The following is a 15,835-nucleotide window of genomic DNA, read 5'->3' on the forward strand; positions in this document are numbered from 1 at the left end:
AAAGGATACTACTTAAACTAATACAGTTTCCTTTTAGTTTTTCTACAATTAACAAAACTGCAGTTGGTGAAAGAATTTGCTTTATTAAAACATTTTTTCTTCATTGCCATGAATAGCTTCGACTCTAAGCTTGTAACTAGCCTGCTTGCTGGGTAAACCAGCCTGGTCTTGACTTGCAGCTGCAATCGCATTTTCCTTTGATCTAAATAAGTCTCAACATCATTTAAGCAAATTGGAGCTTATGTATGCTATGCAAAAATTTTCTTTGTGTCTATCTTTGTTTCTGAAGCGATGTTTTTATTTTTCTAGTCATTTCTGTTTTATTTTCCACTCTAAAAAATTCATGCAAAAATTGTCAACATGGTGTTTCTTTAAGAGGAATGGCCCCAAAAGTGTTTCCTATAATCCTTGTCTTTGCAATGGCTTGAAGTAGAAAGGGCTTTCAAACCTTGCTAAGGTTTAGGTTTTGCTGGATCAAATAGCAAATTTAGGATTCAGATCATCTAAGCACCGTTCAATGTCTATCTCTCTGTGCTGTTATCTAATACTCTTCCATCTCCCTTTTCTTCAGCCCCAGCTGTACTGGGTAGAGTTAAATATGTCCTAGTCTTAAATTAGCCCACAAATGTCATACTCTTAGTCAACAGCCTGGCATGTAGTATGTCCTCATTAAATATTATTTATAATCATTGTTTCCTTGCTGTGGTTTTTCTGTATAATTTCTCACAGTATGTTGACTATGATGACTGTTCAAAACAGTTGGGAAACTAAGCATTTACTCTAGTAATGTTTCCAGTTACCTTAATTCTTAATTTTTCTTTAATACCATACCAATGATTTTTTTGTTGATGGTGGTCATGGGGCTTGAACTCTGGGTCTGGACTCTTCAGCTCAAGGCTACTGCTCTACCACTTAAGTCACAGTGCCACTTCTGGTTTTCTGGTGGTTACTTGGAGATATGACTCTAATGGACTTTAGTGTCCTGGCTGGCTTTGAACTGTGATCCTCAGATCTCAGCATCCTGAGTAGGTAGGATTACAGGTACGAATCACTGGTGCCAGCTTCAAATGATTTTTAGCTCAGCTTCAGTTTAAATAACTTAGTTTAAAATGGGGTGCTTAAACTCAGAGCTTTGTACTTGTAAGTACCCAAATACTTGAGCCAGCCTCAAGCTCCAGTTCAGATTTATTTAACCACAAAAATGTTTGAACTATGTAATGTATTTTCTCTAGTTTTATTTATGGAGAAATTGCCAAGTGGAAAGAAGAATCGGGTTTTTAATTAGCTCTCACAAAAAAACCCAAAACTGTCCAATGATAATTCACAGTGCCAAGTTTCAAAGCTGACAAGTGATGGAAAGGGTTATATGCCAGTCATTAATGACTTCAAAAATGAGTCTAAAGAATGATGTAAAAGAAAATCAGGAAGAACATGCAAGTCAAACATCTAATGTTTGAGAAACAACATCAATAGAAGTTTTAGGACTCTCCCAGAGTCATATGAAACTCAAGTTTGCACAAATGAAAGAGACTTCCACAAATATTTCATACATTTCTTTTTTTCAAAGAACACTAGCATATTTTGACCAATTACAATCTAATGAGAGTCAAATATGCAGAGAAATTAATACAAAAATTCCATTCCCTCAAAGAACCTCTATTGTAGTTCCCTCTGGAATGCACAAGAGACAGGGACTTGTCAATGTAGAAACTAGGGCTAAGAACACTGATGGACAAGGAATGCATCCAAGAGGAACTGGCAGTCTCATTCTGCATTACCATTAAAGATTTCTTCTTCTGAGATTTGAGTGTCTTTCTTCAACTCATAAAACTTTAGAGATGAAAAGAATCTTAGAAATGAACCCAATGCTACCATTCTACATAAGAAGAAACTAGAGCTGAGATTAAGTTGTTCTAGGCCACATTTTGTTAATTCCTTAGCTGAGAGTGTAAATAAAGTTTCTCACAACCTATCATAATAAGTTGTAAATGATGCCTTCCACAGGAAACTTGCTTACAGAATACTGGTGTCATATCTTGGGTTTTTTCAAAAGTCAGAAGCAGACATAAAGTATTCTTTAGCATTTGTCAAGTAAAGTGATGTCAGGAAACAGATGGGGATAAGGCAAGAAAGATGAGAAACCAGTTTAAAGAAGCATTATTAAGCCTGTCACCCCAGCTTGCATTGAGGAATCCATGACAGAAGCTCAATCTCTTTTGAGATGTACTGGCATGATTCTGTAATATACCCTCAAGAAAAACCAAGAAAGCTTGTAACAATTGGCTGCCATTTGTCAACAATGGATCAACATCATCGAGTTGTTGCAAATTTCTTCCCTACTGCACATGCAGGAAAATGAACCCAGTTCTCCAGTGGCACACAGTGGCACACAGCAAGTCCATTGTTAAGAAGTAAGAAGTTTTGACCTTGAGCTTTGGGTGAGGTTCTTTTTTTAAAACACACGAACAAACCTTCAAAACGGTGACATGACACTGAAAAGATTGTATAGAATTAGTAGCCACAGGAAACTGGACCAGAAAAATCAGATCGGGAGATTCTGAGAGACAGGAGAGCTACCTTCTTCTTTTTTTTTTTTTTTTACTGTGGCAGATTTTATCAGTTTTATTTTTATTTTTTTCATATACTTTTATTGTAATTAATAGAAGGGTTACATGATATTTGCCAGATAGAAGGTGCATTAATTCACATAATTGATACCTTTTCACATGCCTTGGTCCCCATTTCCCTCCCCCCTACCCCCACCCCTCATCTTGTTTTCCCTCCTTCCCTATCCAATTTCAAATAACCAAATACAAATATACCCGATATATCAGGTAACAAAGTGAGATACTGTAACAATATAAGATAACCAAGGGACAGCATAAGAGATGAGAGATAACATAGTACCTTAAGGACAACAATCATTCATTATATGGCTTTTGTTTCTATATCCTAGAGGTCCTTTCATTTAGCATCATACTATATGGCCTTATGTATCAAGGTTTTGCTCTATTGCAAATCTCTGCTAGGAGAGCCCAAGATTTCTTCTAATTATGACAAATGAGGGAAACCATTGAGCCTAAGTTCCTTTGAGTCTGGCTTACTTCACTTAATATAATTTTTTCTAAGTCTTTCCATTTCCTAACAAATGGGGCGATGTCGTTCTTTCTGACAGCAGCATAGAATTCCATTGTTTACAAATACCACATCTTGTTGATCCACTCATCAACTGAGGGACATCTAGGTTGGTTCCATATCTTTGCTATGGTAAATAGTGCTGCAATGAACATTGTTGTGCTAGTGGTTTTAGTATGTCCTTGAGGAGAGCTATCTTCTGAAGTTCTAAGCGGGGTTAGTGAAGAGGACAGGAAAATTACTTGTACGCTTTCCTAGCATTCTTCTAGCTTTCTGCATTCAATTGAGTAGGTTCCTTGTTTCTAATGCTTCCCAAACTCTTTCTTATTCCAGTCTCTATATATTAATAGCATTCTTCTATTTACTGTCAGGATATCTTTTCTCAGCAATAACTACCAAAGCTCCAAAGGCACACTTTTAACACAAGACAGAAATTACTTGAAGGTTTTTAAGGATTTTTAAACATCTGGATCAAGAAGGCCATTGGAAGTGTGGGTGAAATAGTCAGGAATGCAGTTGTTAGAATAAAGAAATGTTGCAATGTGGGAAATGTGCCAATTAGGAGGTTCCTACTACATTAGCTCAGCATTTTTTCCTTCTTGAGTGTTTTTCAAATAAAGTAACATTATACTTGCAACACCAAATTAACACCATAGCAGGCATTCTTCCAGCATGAATTACCACTGAGACCATGGAAATGGGATTCAGGACAGACCCCCCAGCCTGAGGGAATTGGAAATAGCACTACACTGGGAGAAAAGACTTTTTCTAGTTTATTATTAACCCCAATGTTACCCCTTGATCAAACTCTTATAAAATAAAAGCTATGAAGACATAGGTAATGTAATATAATGTTAACTAAAAAAGTAAAGCCTTACTTAATACTTTTGTTTAAAAATGGAATCATTACTGTTTTCTCCTGTCTTTCCATTATATTTTTATTTTTATGTTATTTGCTTCATGAAACAGAGCTCTACTGAAGATGACAGGAGGGAATCATACTTTCTGATATAACAAACATGTATTTTCTTTTATCAGAAATGCAAAGTCAAGGGACAATTTCATCACTTTCTCCCTCTCGACTACTTGCCAACTATCATATAAATAATTCATCCTCCCAAACTAGCTAAGATTCTTTGAACACTGCCTCTGTGCCAGGCCAAGTGCTGGTATTTGACATATGCTCTTCTTCTCAGTCTTCAGAGTAACCTAAAGGGAATGAGACCCTACTTTGATTTCATTAAATAGCACACAGAAACACACACACACACACACACACACACACACGCACGCACGCACGCACGCACATGGAATTTTGTTTTTCTTACAAATTTCCAATGTAGTCTCTGTCTCTTGGAAATACAGAGCCTCTATGAGAAGAACCTATTGCATGTATTAAGAGCATCCCAACCCTTTTGAGCACCAGATATCAGAGAAGTGGCTATGCTGGAAAGTCATCACAATTTATGCTGGCTTTTGTAATACAAGTTTCATGGGAAGACAGAATTTATCAAGAAAACAAGTAACTATAATATTAACCACACACTGAGCACCAAATTAGCCATGTGTATAAGTGCTATGACCAGTTACAGGTGTGCCAGTGTCTGGGAACTAGAAGAAAGATTAGGTATTGGGGCATAATTAATACTAGGTAGGCAATGTGGACTCTAGATTCCTAATTGCTCAGGGATTACTAATTATATGAATATTTTCCTCCAGAAAATTCTACCTTGGTTTCAAAAAACTCTCTGGAACCCAGTGTTTTTTTTAATGCTATGGGTGCCAAATTTGGCATGATTACAGTTGAAATGAAAGTGTTTGATTTGAAAAGAAGGTTTTATTTTTGGTTACGAAGTGGGTGCAACTTATTACAGGTTGTTCTTTGTGACATAGCTCTGAAAGAACAAAGATAGAAAGCTCTAAGTGTCTACTGAAATAAAAATATCCCGTATTGGTAAGGACTTTAAGAGTTGAGTAACAAACATGTAGTTCACTTTGCATAGGCTAAGAAATACATAGGGAACTAATAGAAAACTTGTGAAATATCACTATGTTATAGAAATGGAGTGTTACATTGGTGTATTGGGTTGGTAATGTGCTGTTTCTGTGTTTGCAATGGATCTCATACCATGCTTTGAATATTACTTTTCTTATAAGTTGTATGGAAATTGGGAGCAAGAGGGTTGATTGAGGTTCATTTCAGAAACCTGTCCAGGTGCACTGGAGGAATTTGCTCATTTATTATTTATAATTTTATGAAGCAATACAAACAAAAGATGACACACACCTGATTAATGCTATCATTTTTTATTTATTTAATTTTTATTGTAATGTATAGAGAGGTTACAGTTATATTTGCCAGATAGAAGGTTCATTGCTTCTCACACATTGATACCCCTTTCTCATGTTTTTGTCCCCAGAAAACTGCATGTTTAAAAGGGAACAACATATTTTAAAGAAATGGAAGCTGGTGTTGTTCTAATGGTATATAGGCTAGTTTAGAATGGTGAGATACCTATGCACCACAAAATCTTGCATCTTGTGTCTCTTCTGTCATTTGCAAAAGTGACATTTGGGTTTGTTGGTTTATAAATGATATTGATGAAGAAAACAAGCACCAAATTCAAGAAAAGCAACTTGCTTCCAATTTGAATGACCCAGAGTTTATTTACAGAAGTTAATATATTCACATGCTCAGGAAATATAATTTCTAACTAGGAAATTACAGGTGAGGGTAGATCTGTGCCTGGCACTTTAAATATCTAAAGTATCAGCTGTTGTTGTTGTTGTTGTTGTTGCCAATATTGTTGCATTTGTCTCTATTTTTCAGAGACAAATTGGATTTAAGAGATCCAAGATATTATTTAAGACTGATCATCTTACTGTCCCCCTGATGCTTCTGTCGCTGCTTTTTTATGCATTGGTTCCTCCAAGAGCGCAATTTAGAAACCTTATGATCTCTCTTTGTTTCTATTTATTACTCTCTAATTCTCATCCACCAGTAGCAATTGTCTCTTTTATTGATCCAAACTCTGATCATCAAGGACTAATTATCATCTCCAACACTACCATCTTGCCATCTTGTTTCAAGTCCACCTCTGTCTCTCTTTTCACTTCTCACTCATCTCAAAACACTTTTCAACCATAAACATGGCAGAAAGCATGTGCATTTAAATGGACATTATTTCAAATGCCAGGTGTCATTTAGCTTCACATAACACACAGATAACACAGAAGAATTGGTGACTCTTCACATGCAGGGAAAGAGAAATGATTAGATGGCTGTTGAACCATTAGAGGTCTGAGACTTAGATAAAAGGATCATAAAGACTGACATGTGAAACTAGATGTAATTGGAGAGAAGTAGAGACATAAAACATAGATCTTATGGGACTTAGAGGCAACTGTTATGTATTTTCCAATCCAAAATGGACTAGTTTATGTCAGGCATCTTTCTGTTAAATCCTTCCAAGATCCAAAATACAGCACAAAAATGTGTACTTTCTTTCCCCCCTACCTCAAGACCTACAAAATAATGTAATCCACCTCCATATGGGCCCAAAGTTATTTTGGAATAAATCAGAGTGCAAGAATAATGTAGATGGATATCATGTGCCCTCGAAGAATAAAACATAGAGTTAAGCTGGAAGATAGTGAAACTGTTTTCCATTTGTGTGTGTGGGGTGTGTGTGTGTGTGTGTAACTTATAAGTCAATGTGCATGAAATACAATTAAACTCATTTGTAGAAAATGGACCATGCATTGTTAAAATGTGATTATTTTAGTTAATAAACATATTCACAATATAACATACAATAAACGTATTTCTGCACACATAAGAAAAATGTAATAATCCAGCTGAGGGATATTGATCAAGGAAGGTTGAGAACACCAAGATGGTAGGTGAAATGACAACATAGTAAACTGAGGAGGAGATTATGCTTTTTCATGAATTGTCCAGGCTGAGAGTAAGATTTCTGTGGTGAAGTCTGCATAAAATTATTTAAAATGGAATTTTCAAGTTAGAAAATCTGACATACACAAAAGAGCTCTACACACTCCTCTTTTCCTGCAAGTCCCATGAAAAGCAACTCTGTTGCTCACAGTGGATGATGAGCATATTAGAGAGAATCTAGGCCTACTTGGTCAATATTTCTAAACCAACAAATACTTATCTCTCTTCCTAGTTCCCTTCTACTTTGTTAAAAATAAGGAATGATAAATTGAAATGATACATGCAATTAATAAAACAATATGCCCTCCGTCTTTAGTCTCAGTTGAAAAAGTCTCTCGTATAGCAAAAACAATTCTTAGGAGAAAGAACAGCACAGGAGGAATTTCAATACCAAACTTTAGACTCTATTAGAAGAGATATAGTAACCAAAACAGCTTGGTACTGGCACAAGAACAGGCCTGAGGACCAATGGAATAGAACTGAAGACCCAGAAATCAACCCACAGACCTATGGCCACCTAATCTTTGATAAGGGAGCAAAAAAATATAGAATGGAAGAAATACAGCCTCTTCAACAAGCGGTGCTGGCTCCTTCTATGTCACCCTGCACCAGGATTAACTCCAAATGGATCAAAGACCTGAAGGTAAAAGCAGATACCTGAAAACTTTACAAGAAAGAGTAGGACATGCACTGGGCCTCCTTGGCCAAGGTCAAAAATTTCTTAATAAAGACCCAGAAACAAAACAAATCAAAGAAAGTTTAGACAAATGGGACTGCATTAAACTGCAGAGATTCTGTATGGCCAACAGCATAGCTAGCAAGTTAAATAGAAAGCCCACATAGTGGGAGAAGATCTTCACTAACCATACAACAGACAAAGGCCTCATAGCTGAAATATATCAACAGCTAAAAAAAATTGAATCACTCCAAAACTAATCTTCAAAGAAACAAACATCCCATTAAAAGATGGGCCAAAGATTAAAGAGATACTTCTCCGAAGAAGAAATAAGAATGGCCTATAGACACATGAAGAAATGCTTGACATCTCTGGCCATAAAAGAAATGCAAATCAAAACAACTCTGAGATTCCACCTCACTCCAGTTAAAATGACCATTATCAAGAAATCTAATAACAACAGATGCTGGAGAGGATGTGGCCAGGAGGGATCTCTACTACACTCTTGGTGGGAGTGTAAACTCCTTCAACCATTATGGAAAGCAATATGGCAGTTCTTCAAAAGACTAAACATAGGGGCTGGGAGTTTGGCCTAGTGGTAGAGTGCTTGCCTAGCATGCATGAAGACCCGGGTTCAATTCCTCAGTCCCATATATATAGAAAAAAGCCAGAAGTGGTACTGAGGCTCAAATGGTAGAGCTCTAGCCTTAAGAAAGTCCAAGGACAGTGCTCAGGCCCTGAGCTCATGCCCAGGGCTGGCAAAAAAAAAAAAGACTAAACATAGAACTCCCCTATGACCCAGCAATTTCACTACTTGAAATTTATCCAATCGTCCAGAAACAAGGACATACTAAATCCACTACCACAACGATGTTCATTGCAGCACTATTTACCATAGCAAAGATATGGAACCAACCCAGATACCCCTCAGAAGATGATTGGATCAAGAAGATGTAGAATGTAAACCTAAGGGAATTCTATGCTGCTGTCAGAAAGAATGGCATAGCCTCATTTCGATAGAAATGGAAAAACTTGGAAAAAAATCATATTAAGTGAAGTAAGCCAGTCTCAAAGGAACATAGGCTCAATGGTTCCTTCATTTGTAATAGTTAATGCAAACCTTGGACTCTCCCAGCAAAGAATTACAATAGCTCAAAAGCAAGATACAAAAGGCCATATAAGATGAGGCTAAATGAAAGGTCTTCCAGGATATGGAAACCAGAGGCATATAATGTGTGATTGTTTTTCTCAATGTACTATGTTATTTCTCATCTCTTTTGTTGTCCCTTGGTTATTCTTATATTGTTACAGCATCTTACCTTGTTATCTGGTATATTCTATGTATAGTTTATTTGTTTATTTGAAATAGGAAAGGGAAAGGGAAAACAAGATGAGAGGAGGGGGTCAGAGGAGGGAAATGGGTACAAAAAACATGAGACTGGGTAAAATACAAAATAAAATATAAAAATGGTTCAGGTTGAATGGAGGAATATAACATGCAAAAAGTAGCAACTATCAGACTGTACTTATCCTCTCAGAAATAGAACATGAGAAGAGAAAGAAGGATATTGTTTTTGATAGAATATTTCCATTTGCTAAGTAACCGTTGTACGATGAATCAGAGAGAATGAGCAGTATTTTGTCATCAAGAAAATCCATTGAGTAAATCTAAGAAGGCTATGCTACTTTAACTTAGGCTATCAACTTCAAATCAAAATCAGGAAACTTTCCAAAAATAGGATATCATGTTGCTGACTTTTTAGTATGCCAGTGTTTCATCAGGAAACTACTCCGCAGACACATTCATGACTTTCACTTCATGACCACCATCTCCTGTTAATAAGTAGAAAATACTTTCGGACTAGTAAGTTCTTTTTTGTTAATTGAGAATATTTATTTTACAAGAATTGTAACTATTCATACTCATTTGACATTGAAAACATCATTGATACAATTGGGAATTTAATTTGTTGGAAGAGATAGGATGAGGGGACAAATACAGTTTGTTGGGGTGTGGGGTAAGGAGTGATAGATATTGCATGGCTCTGACATACTTCAAGGGGTCAATGATCTAATGGAATCACCAGTCAATAGGTGAAGTAAGAGATAGGACAGGAGTAAGGGAGGTAAACAAAATCATTTGTGCCCTGTAGTTAGTCAAGCTCACCTTTGAGCCATGTCTTTTTGTGTCTACAGAAAATCCAAGTGAAGTATTTTCTCAACTTCTCAGTTTGAAAATCATTGAAATATCTACTTTTTATTGCCTTCTATTTATAATGATAAATATATATTTTATTCTTAATTTCTGTTTCACATTGAGACATTGTTGGTTACTCCCAGAGAAAGTGTTTTCATTAAGTAGCAGAGTAGGACTGGAGAGAAATTGCCTTCTAGAAGATGAAAAATGAATTAACATAAGAATTTGAGGAGGTTTGTTCAGCCCCATGAGAATAATTTTGATTGGGTTTAGATAATCGCAAAATACATAAACCTATATACAACTAGTTTCAAGGTCTCTGCTTTTTATAATTTTTGTTGTTGTTTATTTGCTTCTTCTGAATTGCTTTTATGTTTAAGACAATATGTCTAATTTGGAAAAAAATCCCAGTACAAATAAGCACTGTGCTATAAAGTAGGTTGCTTAAGAAATAAAAGCAAATTGACTTCATTCATTTATTGAAACAATTATCTTGACATGACATTTTCGATTCTTTCTTCATTGCCTTATTATGTCATTATTACATACCATCCCTTCCTTATTGCATGTGGGAAAGGTAAATGTTAACTTTGGGTTGCCAATAAATCAAGGATTCATATTCTCTCTCTCTCTCTCTCTCTCTCTCTCTCTCTCTCTCTCTCTCTCTCTCTCTCTCTCTCTCTCTCTCTCTCTCTCTCTCTCTCTCTCTCTCGTATGCCTATCTATGTGTTTGTGTATCTAGGTATGTACCCCTTAAATGATACATAGGATTAGAAATGGAAATAAAACTACAAGGTCTCCACGCTCAGATGGAGTCTCATGACTCATCACTGTATTTAATTTACCCCTCAAAAACTAATGCTGGAAATCTGTCTTTCATGTTCCTTATTCCTGATTTCCTGTCCAGGTTCCAAGACACAGTACTCTTGTTTCAGAAACAAATGGTTTTCCATTGTAATTCAGAAATACGCAGGTCCCCCAAAGAACCAGAGATTTCAGCTATTCAGCAAAATCTTTATTTGCAAAGCACATGCCTGCTAGCCTGTGAGATTGCAGTTGCTATTCATATGAATGTTGTCAACATTTCATTGTGGGGGTCAATTATGGTCATTTAGCATGATGACATAATAACAACTGCAAAAATGTGAAAGCTAAAGTGGGGTTATTATTACTGTTTGTAAAGTCTGTGTCCCAGATGTTCCTGCCAGGAGAGAGAAAAGCTGGAATGCAGAGATAGCTGACAACAGTGCTAAGCATTCAAATCACCACCCCATTGAACAATCTGCAAGTCAGGGAAGTATCAAGAGGCTAACGCTAGCATTGGAGTCTTGCCCTGCTTCCCTCACCTTGAACTGCAAGCCTCTTCCTTCTTATGGTGCCATATAGAAACACCCTGTGTCCTGGCTTTTACATGAAAGAAGAAGAAATACAGGCAGTGTATTTGCCGGGAGAGATGGGCCAACAGCCAGTGTCATTTTCTGATATACGGCCTAGAAGGAATTTATTTCCAAGTAGCAGAGGGTTGGGGGGGCCTCATAAAACTATACAGCTTCAACCCAATGAAATAAGGTTAGTAAAATACATAAACTCTGATACAGCACCGTGAAGTATGCCTCTAGTCACCTGCAATTCACCAATGGCTTCATGATAGATATTCCTAGCACCCAGCTCTTTTTTGTGTCAGTTGTAACTGGTGTGTGCCTTTCAACAGTCAAGTTTGTCCTCCTTTGCCCTGGGCCCTATCTTGCCATTGGACCTAGGTGGAGATCTCATGCTGGGAGAGTTGTGAGCTTGCTGATTTGGGAGAGCCTTCTCAGATCCCACAGCAGATCTCGTGAGTGATAACAGACTGATAGCAAGCACCTGCAGGTAACAAAAGCACTTGAAGAGTGAAAAATATAGTAGCAGTTGAACAGACTAAAGGTAATAAAAGAAAATCCAGCACTTTAAAAAAATCAGCTCTGATAATGCCTAGATATTAAATAAAAAAGAGGGGAAAATCACAGTAGGCAGATTTTTTTTTCACTTCATAGTTCTGTCAGTATGATGTTGAACAAGTGCCATTAATCAACGGCACTGTTATTCATTAGGCACAGTGTATGTACTTGAATTGTTACTTTAGTATCATTGTTCAAAGCCCTTAGAATAGTCTTAAAGAAGAAAGGGGAGGGGGATTTACAGCTAAAGTTTATAGCCAGTATTGTGAAGGAACTTTCCTAGTATTCACCAAAATGTTCAACATGGTAATAATAGTAATAATACCTTATATTTATACAGTGATTGTCTTCTAAAGAACTCAAATTACTCAACAAACAGTAGTATATTCATTGATGACGACAACATTCTTTTTGAAGAAAGCTAGGGAGAAGTATTTTTATTCTCCTTGCTATCAGGCCAATAGTATAATTTTTTGTTGTTGCTTTTCTTTTCTATTTTATTTCTTGATATTTATGGTTATCTGTGATGTATGCTGCCAGGGAGACAATAGAAGGAGGGAAATTGGGGGAAATTTGGTGCATGTGTGCTATTGGGACTCAAGAATTCTGTATTGTCTTTACAAAAAAGAAGCAAATATGATTTCATTGCTGAGTAGTAGTTGTGAAGGATTTGGATAAATATATGATGGTTAAACTAGTTTGCCTTGACACCAGAAATTAATTTCAGCATATTGCTAAAATATGGATATGAAGACATATCCAGAGAGGATTAACCTTATGGATTCTGTCTGCTGAGAGGAGCCTCAGGCTCTCTGGCATGTGTTCTGACATCCCAAAGCTAAGTGACTGGGGTCCAGCATGGGATCCAATCAGCTGTGAGGTTTTTTTCTTCCTTCCTGGAGACATAGTGTCTAAGAGAGGGACTATCTCAGGAAAACTCCACTCCGGAAACTTTTAAAGTATAAAGGACCAGCCCTCATGCACAAAAATCCCCTTGAGTGCATTTTATTGGAGGGCTTTACTCATTCAGGAATCTAATGCCTTTTCTAGGGAGTTCAGCCCAGAACATTTAAGGAAGTACCTTGTTTTTTTATTTACTGACTTATTCTTTATTTAAGTTCTTTTGGCTTTCTATAGTTGAACACCCTGTGAATCAGTGGTTTTGCTTTGTTAAAAGTAGCAACTCGAAAAAACATGGAGCAAATTGATCCATCTCTGTGAATGACTTCCACCCAGTGAGACAAACAGGAAAATTCCAACACTTCTCACATTCCAAGCTGACATAAACACTAGAAAAAAAAATGTACTGGTGCTATATTGCACCCCCAAATTCTATTCTCCTGGTACAAGGAAAAGAAGCTATTTTTAATTCTATTTGTCTGTATACACCCTCTTATTACTGATGCATTCAAAATTCAGAACTGTATAGCATAAGGCAAAAATGAAGATAAAGAAGAAAAGCTGTAACATTCATAATAAAATATAAGGTATAAGAACTACTCCAGTAGAATGGACCTGTTAAAGTATGACCTTAAGAGTTTTCCTATCAACTACATGCTACCAGTGGCTCATGCCTGTAATCCTAACTACTCAGGAGGCTATGATTAGAGGATCAGAGTTCAAAGTTATCCCAGGGAATGAAAATCTGTGAAACTCGTTTCCAATTGACCTCCGAGAAACCAGAAGTAGTAGTGTGGCTCAAAGTGGTAGAATGCTATCCTTGAGCTGAAGAGCTCAAAGACTGCACCCATGCCCAGTGTTCAAACCCAATGATCAGCCAGGTGTATGGGGGGAGGGGAAGGAAGGAGGGAAATGAATCAGATATACTTCTGAGGTTTTAATGTTTTTAGATTGGTTATTTTAGTTTTTAGCTTTCTGGGGTGTTTCCTACTATATTTTTATTTATAAATAGAATTCAAACAATAATTACCATGTCAGTGATTTATATAAAATATCAGGATTTTGGTTACAAAAAGCATATTTGCGGATGGATTTGTAATATCATACCTTAACTCTCATCCTCAGACAATCCAGTGAATGGACAGAATGATATGCATATTCAGTGTACGTTTTGCTTCCTACTTTCAAAATTTGAAGCATAGTCCTTAGGCTTTAAGTAGATTGAAATGAATTTAGATGACCCTGTGCCTTCCGTTTCTAGAATAACGGAAATGTTTCACAAGATTGCTTCAACCTGAAATCCATCAGCATGAAAGCCACTGAGGCAAAGATAACAAAACTGAACAGACAATGAAGGGGATTTTCTGTGCATTTCCATTTTAGAAAGTTCTATTTGCACACGCACATGTGTGTACACGTGTATGCACGTGACCGAAAGGGACAGACAGAGGGAGAGGAAGAGGGAAAGACAGATACAGAAACAGATTGACACACACAGAGAAAATGAAAGAGATTATTAATTGTTGAAAAATTATTTTTAAAAAGCTACACTGTAGGTTAAAAGGGGCAGTCACCATGGTTGAGCAGAATAGCTTTGTTGAGTGGCTTCCACTGGTTACAAGTGGTAACTGGCAGCAAGTTAATTCCAAAGTTCTAGAAGACTCACTGCAACAGAATAATGCCTCTTGTCTGGTGAGGAAATATAATTCATGTTGGAAACCTTGACAGTTATGGAAAATTATACACCCAAATGCATAGAGGGTGATAATGATGTCTTCTCATGTGCTTCCCATATTTCTTCTAGAAATGCACTGAATTCTTTACAGTTCTCCCCCTAGTTTGGTTCTCCCTCTTTCCTCCCATTTACCCTTCCCTGGTCTCCTGACTGCGCATGGCCTATGATGTGATTGCTGTTTATAATTCCCCAGTGACACCTGGGGACATTAAAAGGGTGTCTGTAAGAAGCTGTGGTATTTATACATAGTGGAATTCTATGCTGCTGTCAGAAAGAATGGCATCACCCCATTCATAAGGAAATGGAAAGACTTAGAAAAAGTCATATTTAGTGAAGTAAGCCAGACACAAAGGAGCATAGATGCCACGTTTTCCCTCATTTGTAATAGTACAAATTTAGGATTCTCATAGCAGAGGATCACAGTAGCTCAAAAGCTGTGTACATATGGCCATACAGGATGAGACTAAATGAAATGAACTCTAGGATATGGAAACAAGAGACTTATCTTCGTGATTGTTGTTTTTTAATGTACTTTTCTTTTTTCCCCTTATGATTTATTTCATGTTGTTGCTGTATCTCACTTTGTTACCTGTTAATTGCATAAGTTTCTTTGTTTATTTGAAATAGGGACTGAGAAAGGTAACAATAAGCTGATTAGGAGGTGGTGAGGGTGGATAGTGGGACAGATACGTAAGAAAGTGTATCATTATTCAAGAAGTAATGTATCCACTATCTGACAAATGTAACTAACCCCTTTATACATTACCTCCACAATAAAATATAATAAAAGTGTATCTGACATAGAATAAGTATGCCTAGGATGGACACAGTTGGAGTTAAAGGACTTATCTAAATATGAAAGAAAATTCCTGAAAGGAAGGACAAAGGAGTTTCAGACAAACATCAAATATCATGGTGGGCCTCTAGTTAGCCAGTAAAATATCTCAGCTCTCTGGAATCAATTATTAGGTTTTGCTCTCCTAAGGAAAATATAGCCCTAACCTTGGGACAAATTCTCCAAACTCGGTACATCAGACAGAACTAGCAATATGACTCATGTGAGAATCTCAGCCCCTTTCCTTGCTGATATACAACTGTAAAATCTAATATGGCCAGATAGTGCAAGGGAAAAGAAGGAAAAGAAGAACAAAGCCCACAGATCTTCATACCAATGAAATTCAAATAGCCTTTGCCTTAAAAAAGACTGATCTGGCGAATATAATGTAACCTTTCTATTAATTACAATAAAAATATGTGAAAAAAGACTGAGTGAGGTATGTTAAATTGGTAAAAAAAATAA

This window comes from Megascapheus bottae, chromosome 4 (genome assembly GCF_031878675.1).
Source record: "Megascapheus bottae isolate mThoBot1 chromosome 4, mThoBot2.hap1, whole genome shotgun sequence".
Lineage (NCBI taxonomy): Eukaryota > Metazoa > Chordata > Mammalia > Rodentia > Geomyidae > Megascapheus > Megascapheus bottae.